The sequence below is a fragment of the Oncorhynchus masou genome, chromosome 5 (assembly GCF_036934945.1).
Source record: "Oncorhynchus masou masou isolate Uvic2021 chromosome 5, UVic_Omas_1.1, whole genome shotgun sequence".
NCBI classification, from domain to species: domain Eukaryota; kingdom Metazoa; phylum Chordata; class Actinopteri; order Salmoniformes; family Salmonidae; genus Oncorhynchus; species Oncorhynchus masou.
In genome coordinates, this window is record NC_088216.1 from 6,807,924 (window position 1) to 6,820,532 (window position 12,609).

A 12,609-nucleotide genomic window follows, 5' to 3' on the forward strand; every position below is an offset into this window, starting at 1 on the left:
GGGAGGAGAGAGAGAGAGGGAGGTGGGGGTTAGGGGGAGAGAGGTGGGGGTTAGGGGGGGAGAGAGAGAGGGAGGTGGGGGGTTAGGGAAGAGAGAGAGAGAGGGGGGGTTAGGGAGGAGAGAGAGAGAGGGAGGGATAGGGGGGGGAGAGAGAGGGAGGGGGTTAGGGGGAGAGAGAGAGAGGGGGTGGGGGGTTAGGGGGAGAGAGAGAGAGGGGGTGGGGGGGGGAAAGAAGAGAGAGGGAGGTGGGGGTTAGGGGGAGAGAGAGGGGGGGTGGGGTTAGGGAGAGAGAGAGGAGGTGGGGGGTTAGGGAGGAAGCAGAAGGAGAAGATGTCATGTTATTTTGACACAACTTTTTTAGCCTCACATCTTCTACTTTTCACTATTTGTGTCCTCTGTTACTTCTTCCTGTTCTACCCCCTTCCCATGGCCTCATGTGTCCCTCCTGCCCAAAACAAACAGCCAATCATGCCTGTCACATATGTGCCAGAGTGGAGGCTCACCTGAAGGTTGTCGTGACGATGGGAGTCGGGTTTGAGGGGCGGAGGAGCTGTGCACCATCTTGTGAAGAGTCATCACCAAGACCACCAGGTTCAGCTGGGGGTCACAGGTCAGAGGTGAGAGGCCAAACTCATGTGTATGTGTGCTCACATGAGAGTGAGTATGTTTGTTCACCATTATAATGACAGATACGGGACCAGGAGCTCGGATGGTGGTTGTCCATCTGCGGCCAGACGCCTGCACGCACGCACGCACGCCGCACAGGCACACACGCACACACACACACGCACGCACGCACACACACACACACACGCACACACACACACACACACACACACACACACACTGTGCAACATGGTCGTTATGCGGTTTTGACATACACACTGATAAAGGCCAGGTTTTCAAATCAATGCTCACGCACATCCTCCCCCACCACACACATCCTCCCCCCACCACACACATCCTCCCCCCACCACACACATCCTCCCCCACCACACACATCCTCCCCCCACCACACACATCCTCCCCCCACCACACACATCCCCCCACCACACACATCCCCCCACCACACACATCCTCCCCCCACCACACACACATCCCCCCACCACACATCCCCCCACCACACACATCCTCCCCCCCACCACACACATCCTCCCCCCACCACACACTCCTCCCCCCACCACACACATCCTCCCCCACCACACACATCCTCCCCCCACCACACACATCCTCCCCCCACCACACACATCCTCCCCCCACCACACACACATCCTCCCCCCACCACACACATCCTCCCCCACCACGCACATCCTCCCCCCACCACACACATCCTCCCCCCACCACACACATCCTCCCCCACCACACATCCTCCCCCCACCCACACATCCTCCCCCTCACACACACATCCCCCCCCCACCCACACATCCTCCCCCCACCACACATCCTCCCCCCACCACACACATCCTCCCCCACCACACACATCCCTCCCCCACCACACACATCCTCCCCCCACCACACCTCCCCCCACCACACACATCCTCCCCCCCCACCACACCCTCCCCCCCCACCACACACTCTCTGCCACTTACACAGTCCGGGTGCCGTAGCCTGTAGTCGATGGCAGCCGGAGAGCAGCGACCACCTGGCAGGAAGTAGCCGCAGAGATAGAAGTACTTCCCTCCTAGAGGTCCGTCCTTCAAAGAGCTCCCCCTGCAGTAAGTAGAGTTCCACTGCCTCCAGGCATAACCAACAGAACACAGAGAGCAGGGAGAAATGGAGCAGACCGGCAAAGACTGGACACGCTACCTAGGAGAGGGGGAGGAGAGGTGAGGAGAGGAGGAGAGAGAGGGGAGGGGGGAGGAGAGGGGGAGGAGAGGAGAGGGAGGAGAGGGGGAGGGGAGGAGAGGGGGGGAGAGGGAGGAGGGAGTGAGAGGGAGGGGAGGGGGGGGAGAGGGAGGAGGAGAGGGAGGGGGAGGAGGAGAGGGGGAGGGGAGGGGAGGGGGAGGAGAGGAGGAGGAGGAGGGTGGGAGAGTTGGAGAGAGGGAGGATAGAGGGAGGGGAAGAGAGGGGAAGGGGGGAAGAGGAGGAGAGGGGGAGAAGAGAGGGAGGGGAGGAGAGGGAGGAGAGGGGGAGGAGAGGGGAGGAGGGGGGGAGAGGGGGAGGAGAGGGAGAGGGGAGGAGAGGGGGAGGGAGGGTGGGAGAGTTGGAGAGAGAGGGAGGATGGAGGGAGGGGAGGAGAGGGGAAGGGGGGAAGAGGAGGAGAGAGGGAATTCAATTAAATTCAAAATATTTTATTGCCGTGACAGAAATCCCTCCCTTCATACTGCTGAAGTAACGACACATGAAGAAACACTGAGGAACATTTCAGTTACTGACTGGATCAACAAGAACTAAAAGCTCTGTACTGAGTCTTGTCCTCTCATAAGAACTAAAAGCTCTGTACTGAGTCTTGACCTCATAAGAACTAAAAGCTCTGTACTGAGTCTTGTCCTCTCATAAGAACTAAAAGCTCTGTACTGAGTCTTGACCTCTCACAAGAACTAAAAGCTCTGTACTGAGTCTTGACCTCTCATAAGAACTAAAAGCTCTGTACTGAGTCTTGACCTCATAAGAACTAAAAGCTCTGTACTGAGTCTTGTCCTCTCATAAGAACTAAAAGCTCTGTACTGAGTCTTGACCTCTCATAAGAACTAAAAGCTCTGTACTGAGTCTTGTCCTCATAAGAACTAAAAGCTCTGTACTGAGTCTTGACCTCATAAGAACTAAAAGCTCTGTACTGAGTCTTGTCCTCTCATAAGAACTAAAAGCTCTGTACTGAGTCTTGACCTCTCATAAGAACTAAAAGCTCTGAACTGAGTCTTGACCTCTCGTAAGAACTAAAAGCTCTGAACTGAGTCTTGACCTCTCGTAAGAACTAAAAGCTCTGTACTGAGTCTTGACCTCATAAGAACTAAAAGCTCTGTACTGAGTCTTGACCTCTCATAAGAACTAAAAGCTCTGTACTGAGTCTTGTCCTCCCATAAGAACTAAAAGCTCTGTACTGAGTCTTGTCCTCCCACAAGAACTAAAAGCTCTGTACTGAGTCTTGTCCTCCCATAAGAACTAAAAGCTCTGTACTGAGTCTTGTCCTCCCACAAGAACTAAAAGCTCTGTACTGAGTCTTGTCCTCCCATAAGAACTAAAAGCTCTGTACTGAGTCTTGTCCTCCCACAAGAACTAAAAGCTCTGTACTGAGTCTTGACCTCTCACAAGAACTAAAAGCTCTGTACTGAGTCTTGTCCTCATAAGAACTAAAAGCTCTGTACTGAGTCTTGTCCTCATAAGAACTAAAAGCTCTGTACTGAGTCTTGTCCTCTCATAAGAACTAAAAGCTCTGTACTGAGTCTTGTCCTCATAAGAACTAAAAGCTCTGTACTGAGTCTTGACCTCTCATAAGAACTAAAAGCTCTGAACTGAGTCTTGACCTCTCGTAAGAACTAAAAGCTCTGAACTGAGTCTTGACCTCTCGTAAGAACTAAAAGCTCTGTACTGAGTCTTGTCCTCTCATAAGAACTAAAAGCTCTGAACTGAGTCTTGTCCTCTCATATGATGCGACAAAACTATGTCACATCAAATCAAATTTTATTGGTCACATACACGCGGTTATCAGATGTTAATGCGAGTGTAGCGAAATGCTTGTGCTTCTAGTTCCGACAGTGCAGTAATATATCAACAAATTCACAATGACTATCTAATACACACAAGTGTAAAGGAATGGATAAGAATATGTACATATGAAGATGTGTGTGTGTGTTTGTATGTGTGTGTGTGTGTGTGTGATTTTACTCACGCTGTACTGTGTCTTATCTACCCCAATGAGGAAGATGAGTTCGGTGATGAAGAGGTTGCCCCACAGATTCCTGTGTATGGTGCTGTGGTCTGACTGTGGCGCCCCCTGGCAACACAGTAGGGTACTGCAGGCTGCAAGGCACACCAGGGCTACAGATATACCTACCCAGGACACTACGTAGACCAGAACCTCCTGTATCCCATCTACAGACTGGAGAGAGGAGGGGAGAGGGAGGGGGGAGGTAGAGGGTGGGAGGGAGGGAGGGAGAGGTAGAGGGGGGAGAGGGAGGGCGGGAGGGAGGGAGGAAGAGGGGGAGGTAGAGGGTGGGAGGGGCGGGAGGGGGAGGGGGAGAAGAGGTAGAGGGTGGGAGGTAGGGGAAGGGAGGGGGGTAGAGGGGTGGGAGGGAGGGAGGGAGGGAAGGAAGGGGGAGGGGGGAGGTAGAGGGTGGGAGGGAGGGAGGGAGGGGGAGGGGGAGAGGTAGAGGGTGGGAGGGAGGGGAGGGAGGGGAGGAGAGGTAGAGGGTGGGAGGGAGGGAGGGAGGATGGGGGGAGAGGGAGGGGCGGGAGGGAGGGGGGTGGAGAGGGGGAATAAGAGGTAGAGGGTGGGAGGGAGGGAGGAAGGGGGTGGGGGAAGAGGTAGAGGGTGGGAGGGAGGAAGGGAGGAAGGGGGGGAGAGGGAGGGCAGGAGGGAGGGAGGGAGGAAGGGGGGTGGAGGGTGGGAGGGAGGGACGGAGGATAGAGAGTTTTTAACATAACCATTTCTTTGACCATCAAAATGTGATTTTAGAGTGAGTTTGTATATGTGTGTATGTTTGTGTTTGTGTATGTGTTTGTGTATGTGTGTGTGTGTGTGTGTGTGTGTGTATATGTGTGTGTGTGTGTGTATATGTGTGTGTGTGTTTGTGTATGTGTTTGTGTGTGTGTGTGTGTTTGTGTGTGTGTGTGTGTGTGCTTTTGTGTGTGTGTGTGTGTGTGTAATGTGTGTGTGTAATGTGTGTGTGTATGTGTGTTTGTGTATGTGTTTGTGTGTTTGTGTGTGTAATGTGTGTGTGTGTGTGTGTGTGTGTGCTAGTTACAGCAGGTTGGTGGTAGGTCATCAGGACAGCATAGGTTGACAGATGGTTATAGGCGAGGTGGTGTGTGTGTTGTTGGTGTGTATCCGCTGTCTCCCTTAAGGCCCAACACTTCGACGACCCCCGGGATACACCCCCCGACCCCGTGGAGTTCCAGAACGAACAGTTGGGGCTGAAGTGGTTCACCTGGAGACAAAATAAACATACAGGCTAACACACACACACACACACACACACACACACACACACACACACACACACACACACACACACACACACACACACACACACACACACACACACACACACACACACACACAAACACACACTCCCCCACCACATAACACTTCTCCCCACAATGTACCTGTAGGTGTCAGAGTGAGCATTTGTCTGTTCAGAGAGGAATACTCGTTGGAACCTTTGTTGTTGTGCTAGGATCACGTGAGAATTCACCGCTAAGCTCCTGCCACCGCCATCATAAACCCCGCTCCAACCTCAACGAGGAGTTGTTAGTGGTCAGGAAGGATCCAGAGTTCTTATACAGAGATAGAACTATCTTCACCTGGCCTAGAGATGGAGAGAGGAGGAGAGATAAAACTATCTTCACCTGGCCTAGAGATGGAGAGAGGAGAGATAAAACTATCTTCACCTGGCCTAGAGATGGAGAGAGGAGGAGAGATAAAACTATCTTCACCTGACCTAGAGATGGAGAGAGGAGAGATAGAACTATCTTCACCTGGCCTAGAGATGGAGAGGAGAGATAGAACTATCCTCACCTGGCCTAGAGATGGAGAGGAGAGATAGAACTATCTTCACCTGGCCTAGAGATGGAGAGGAGAGATAGAACCATCTTCACCTGGCCTAGAGATGGAGAGGAGAGATAGAACTATCTTCACCTGGCCTAGAGATGGAGAGAGGAGGAGGAGAGATAGAACTACCTCCACCTGGCCTAGAGATGGAGAGGAGAGATAGAACTATCTTCACCTGGCCTAGAGATGGAGAGGAGAGATAGAACTATCTTCACCTGGCCTAGAGATGGAGAGAGGAGGAGGAGAGATAGAACTACCTCCACCTGGCCTAGAGATGGAGAGGAGAGATAGAACTATCTTCACCTGGCCTAGAGATGGAGAGAGGAGAGATAGAACTATCTTCACCTGGCCTAGAGATGGAGAGGAGAGATAGAACTATCTCCACCTGGCCTAGAGATGGAGAGGAGAGATAGAACTATCTTCACCTGGCCTAGAGATGGAGAGAGGAGAGATAGAACTATCTTCACCTGGCCTAGAGATGGAGAGGAGAGATAGAACTACCTCCACCTGGCCTAGAGATGGAGAGAGGAGAGATAAAACTATCTTCACCTGGCCTAGAGATGGAGAGAGGAGAGATAGAACTATCTCCACCTGACCTAGAGATGGAGAGATAGAACTATCCTCACCTGACCTAGAGATGGAGAGAGGAAAGATATACAGTGCCTTGCGAAAGTATTCGCCCCCCTTGAACTTTGCGACCTTTTGCCACATTTCAGGCTTCAAACATAAAGATATAAAACTGCATTTTTTTGTGAAGAATCAACAACAAGTGGGACACAATCATGAAGTGGAATGACATTTATTGGATATTTCAAACTTTTTTTAACAAATCAAAAACTGAAAAATGGGCGTAAAAAAATATTCAGCCCCCTTAAGTTAATACTTTGTAGCGCTGACTTTTTGCGATTACAGCTATAAGCTTAGGGAATATCTCTACCAGTTTTGCACATTGAGAGACTGACATTTTTTCCCATTCCTCCTTGCAAAACAGCTCGAGCTCAGTGAGGTTGATGGAGAGCATTTGTGAACAGCAATTTCAGTTTTTCCATAGATTTCGATTGGATTCAGGTCTGGACTTTGACTTGGCCATTCTAACACCTGGATATGTTTATTTTTGAACCATTCCATTGTAGATTTTGCTTATGTTTTTTGATCATTTGTCTTGTTGGAAGTTGATAAATTCTGTCCCAGTCTCAGGTCTTTTGCAGACTCCATCAGGTTTTCTTCCAGAATGGTCCTGTATTTGGCTCCATCCATCTTCCCATCAATTTTAACCATCTTTCCTGTCCCTGCTGAAGAAAAGCAGGCCTAAACCATGATGCTGCCAACACCATGTTTTGCTGGTGGTGCGTGGTCAGGGTGATGAGCTGTGTTGTTTTACGCCAAACATAACGTTTTGCATTGTTGCCAAAAGTTCAATTTTGGTTCATCTGACCAAGAGCACCTTCTTCCACATGTTTGGTGTGTCTCCCAGGTGGCTTGTGGCAAACTTTAAATTACACTTTCATGGATATCTTTAAGAAATGCCTTTTTTCTTGCCACTCTTCCATAAAGGCCAGATTTGTGCAATATGACTGATTGTTGTCCTATGGAAAGAGTCTCCCACCTCAGCTTTAGATATCTGCAGTTCATCCAGAGTGACGTGGCCTCTTGGCTGCATCTCTGATCAGTCTTCTCTTGTATGAGCTGAAAGTTTAGAGGGACTATTGTGGTCTTGGTAGATTTGGTGGTCTGATACTCCTTCCATTTCAATATTATCGCTTGCACAGTGCTATATGGGATGTTTAAAGCTTGGGAAATCTTTTTGTATCCAACCGGTTTTAAACTTCTTCACAACAGTATCTCGGACCTGCCTGGTGTGTTCCTTGTTCTTCATGATGCTCTCTGCGCTTTAACAGACCTCTGAGACTATCACAGTGCAGGCATTTATACGGAGACTGATTACACACAGGTGGATTGTATTTATCATCATTAGTCATTTAGGTCAACATTGAGATCCTCACTGAACTTCTGGAGAGTTTGCTGCACTGAATGTAAAGGGGCTGATAATTTTGCACGCCCAATTTTTCAGTTTTGATTTGTTAAAAAGTTTGAAATATCCAATAAATGTCGTTTCACTTCATGATTGTGTCCCACTTGTTGTTGATTCTTCACAAAAATACAGTTTTATATCTTTATGTTTGAAGCCTGAAATGTGGCAAAAGGTTGCAAAGTTCAAGGGGCCGAATACTTTCGCAAGGCACTGTAGTTCTATCTTCACCTGGCCTAGAGATGGAGAGAGGAGAGATAGAACTATCTTCACCTGGCCTAGAGATGGAGAGAGGAGAGATAGAACTATCTTCACCTGGCCTAGAGATGGAGAGAGTAGAGATAGAACTATCTTCACCTGGCCTAGAGATGGGAGAGAGGAGAGATAAAACTATCTTCACCTGGCCTAGAGATGGAGAGATGGAGTGGAGAGATAGAACTATCATGTGTGTGTGTGTGGCTAAGTGTGTGTTTCTGTCTGTGTGCGTGTGTGTGTGTGTTTATGCACGTGTGTGCGAGTGTATGTTTACCTGTGTGTGCGCGTGTGTGTGTCTGCGTGTGTCTTTGTGCGTTCGTGTGTGTGTGTGTCTGTGTGTGTGTCTTTGTGCGTTCGTGTGTGTGTGTGTGTATGTGACTGTGTGTGTGTCTTTTGTGCGTTTGTGTGTGTGTCTGTGCGTTTATGTGTGTGTGTGTCTGTTCGTGTGTGTGTGTGTGTGTGTGTGTGTGACTGACCATTGCTGCTGTACTGCTGTAGAGTAGCAGTTGAGAGCTGTAGAACACTGTCACTGTCATAGGAGTGAGGAACGTCAGGTCCTGTAGGTCTGCCTCTGTGTTCAATACATACACCTCTAGATCTACACACACACACACACACACACACACACACACACACACACACACACACACACACACACACACACACACACACACACACACGAAAGAGAAACAGAGGGAAGTTTTTTACATTTCAAACTGAACAGATTGCTAGACACACACACACACACACACACCAAACTTACCGACATTGGGCGCTCGTCGCTGATCGCTCGTAGATGTTGTTAGCCAACAGAAAGGCTCCTTTCTCCATGGCGTCCAATAGCAGCGAGGCAGAGCGTGATTGGTCAGTGGTCCTCATATCAGCCCAGGAGACTAGAGCTTCAGGCCCAACAGGTTATCAACTACCTGAACCACCGCCTGTCAGAGACACACACAATATATATATATATATATATATATATATATATATACCTTTTTGGTGACTACATGATTCCATATGTGTTATTTCATAGTTTTGATGAATTCACTATTATTCTAAAAAATGTTGAAAATAGTAAAAATAAAGAAAAACCTTTGAATGGGTAGGTGTGTCCAAACTTTTGACTGGTACTGTATATATCTACTATGTACTGCATAGACTATATCATATAAAGCCTCATGAACCAATCACCTGTCTGGACTAGAGATATATCACACACCCATACACTAAAGATACCATGCTAAAAATGCTATACTAAATATACAATACTAAATATACAATACTAAAGATACTATACTAAATATACTATACTAAATATACAATACTAAATATACAATACTAAATATACCATACTAAATATATAATACTAAAGACACTATACTAAAGATACAATACTAAATATACACCACTAAATATACTATACAAATATACAATACTAAACATACTACCCTAAATATACTATACTAAATATGCTATCGTAACTATACTATAGTAAATATATACTATATGTAGAGAGTTGTGGTTTACCTGGACATAAGCTCTACAGGTGCGTTCCCTCTTCTGCAACTGAAGTAGACAGGAACACACTTTACGTAACACAAGTACTACAAATCAAATCAAATGTTATTTGTCAAATGCACTCGAAGACAACAGGTGTAGACCGTGCCGTGAAATGCTTACAACAGTCTGTGTGTGTGTGTACCTTGTAGTGTGTGTGTGTGTGTGTGTGTACCTTGTTGTAGTGTGTGTGTGTGTACCTTGTTGTAGTGTGTGTGTGTGTGTGTACCTTGTTGTAGTGTGTGTGTGTGTGTGTACCTTGTGTAGTGTGTGTGTGTGTGTGTACCTTGTTGTGGTGTGTGTGTGTGTGTGTGTACCTTGTTGTAGTGTGTGTGTGTGTGTGTGTACCTTGTTGTAGTGTGTGTGTGTGTGTACCTTGTAGTAGTGTGTGTGTGTGTGTGTACCTTGTTGTAGTGTGTGTGTGTGTGTGTACCTTGTAGTGTGTGTGTGTGTGTGTACCTTGTTGTAGTGTGTGTGTGTGTGTGTACCTTGTTGTAGTGTGTGTGTGTGTGTGTACCTTGTTGTAGTGTGTGTGTAACTTGTTGTAATGTGTGTGTGTGTACCTTGTTGTAATGTGTGTGTGTGCGTACCTTGTTGTAATGTGTGTGGGTGTGTGTACCTTGTTGTAATGTGTGTGTGTGTGTGTACCTTGTTGTAATGTGTGTGTGTGTGCCTTGTTGTAAATGTGTGTGTGTGCGTACCTTGTTGTAATGCGTGTGTGTGTACCGTGTTGTAATGTGTGTGTGTGTGTGTGTACCTTGTTGTAATGTGTGTGTGTATCTTGTTGTAATGTGTGTGTGCGTACCTTGTTGTAGTGTGTGTGTGTGTACCTTGTTGTAATGTGTGTGTGTACCTTGTTGTAATGTGTGTGTGTGTACCTTGTTGTAATGTGTGTGTGTGTGTACCTTGTTGTAGTGTGTGTGTGTGTACCTTGTTGTAATGTGTGTGTGTGTGTACCTTGTTGTAATGTGTGTGTGTGTGTGTGTGTACCTTGTTGTAATGCGTGTGTGTGTGTTTACCTTGTTGTAATGTGTGTGTGTATCTTGTTGTAATGCGTGTGTGTATGTGCACCTTATTTGTAATGTGTGTGTGTGCTTTTGTTGTAATGTGTGTGTGTGGGTGTACCTTGTTAATCGTGTGTGTGTGTGTGTACCTTGTTGTAATGTGTGTGTGTGTGTGTGTGTGTACACCTAGTTGTAATGCGTGTGTGTGTGCGTACCTTGTTGTAATGTGTGTGCACCTTGTTGTAATGTGTGTGTGTGCCTTGTTGTAATGTGTGTACCTTGTTTGTAATGTGTGTGTGTGTGTGCCTTGTTGTAATGTGTGTGTGTGTGTGTGTGTGTGTGTGTGTGTACCTTGTTGTAGTTGCGTGCAGCAGATTCCTTGTTGGCTGGTCGTAGGGCCTGAAGCTGAAATCCAGGATGTCCAACAGCTGCTCTAGAAGTTTGACTGACATGCTGACATCACCGGCGTGAACCCCGCCCCCTCGTCAGGTTTACTAACTCACCAGCGATGTTAGCTGCATTCTCCCACTCTTTATCTAGAAGGGAGGAGGGGGAACAAGGGTGGAAGGCAGAAGGGGAGAGGGAACAGGGGAGGAGGGCAGAGGGGGAGCGGGGGGAGGGGAGGGAGGGAGGGAGAGAGGGGGAGGGAGGGAGGGAACAAGGGTGGAAGGCAGAGAGGGAGGGAATGGGGGGAGGAGGGAGGGATGGGAGAGGGAGGGAGGGGGAACAAGGGTGGAGGGCAGAGAGGGAGGGAGGGAGGGGGAGGGGGAGAGGGAGGGAGGGAGGGAGGGGAGGGAGGGAGGGAGGGAGGGAGAAAAGGGGAGGGGGAGGAGGAGGCAGGGGGAATGGGGGAGGAGGGAGGGAGGGAGGGGGAACAAGGGTGGAAGGCAGAGAGGGGGGGGAGGAGAATGGGGGAGGAGGGAGGAGAGGGGAGAGCAGGGGAACATATGGTCATGTTAAAGTTATGTGGTGCTGTCCATTGACGACCTGTGTGTGTCTTCGCGTGCGTATGGGTGTGTTTCCATCCATGTCCTTCTGCGTGTCTGTATGTGTGTGTGTGTGTGTGTGCATACAGTGTGTGTGTGTGTGTGTGTGTGTGCATACAGTGTGTGTGTTTGTGTGCATACAGTGTGTGTGTTTGCGTGTGTCCATGTCCTTCCCTCCCTGTGTGTGTGTGTGTGTGTGTGCGTGACTGACCTTCTGTGCTATCTGACTGACCCAGGGGAGGTACAGTTACTGAGGTCAGGCCCTCTGGAGTTCCAGGTTACAGGGACAACACACTGGTACGATGCTATACCTGGTGAGGGAGAGAGAGGGGTAGGGGGTGGGGAGAGAGGAGGGTGGGGGGAGAGAGGAGGAGGGAGAAGGGATGGAGGGAGAGAGGGAGGGTGGGGAGAGAGAGGGAGGAAGAAGAGGACAGATATCAAAACCTAATTTGCATTCAGCATGCTCTCACTCTACAGTATCACCCCCCTCTCTCTCTCTCTCTCTCTCTCTCTCTCTCCTCTCTCTCTCCTCTCTCTCTCTCTCTCCCCCTTTCTCACCAGCCTACCAGTTCACACACACACACACACACACACACACTACACACACACACACCACACACACACACACACACACACACTCACCCAGTGATCCTTTGGGACATGGTCTCTCCACCATCTCTCCTTTAGGTGTAGGGGCCACTGTACCCTCTGGTCTCCTCCTCACACACAACCTGCCCCGTAGGACCCGGGCGATGGGGCAGGCACGGTGAAATTGAAGTCAGCGGAACCATGGCCGTGATGGCCGCAAGTCCGGACTCGGTTGATGACCCGATGGGATTGGAAGGCTGAAGGTCATTGCTGGGGTCAGCGCTACGGTGGCTGTGTAGGACCCCACTGTAGTCATTAGAGATGAGAGAGGACCTGGAGGAGAGAGGCATGGGGAGGGGAGGGGTCAAATATATTATCATTCTAGTTAGTAAACTGTAGTCATTAGAGAGGAGAGAGGACCTGGAGGAGACACATGGGAAGGGAGGGTCAAATTTATTATCATTCTGGTTAGTAAACTGC

The 12,609-nt window shown here is 48.9% G+C and overlaps 1 pseudogene; it reads right to left on the bottom strand.

Moving 5' to 3' along the window:
* Positions 1–432: 432 nt before the first annotated feature.
* The window catches only part of LOC135525736 (adhesion G protein-coupled receptor L1-like), a 25,085-nt pseudogene continuing 12,908 nt past the window's right edge, over positions 433–12,609 (bottom strand).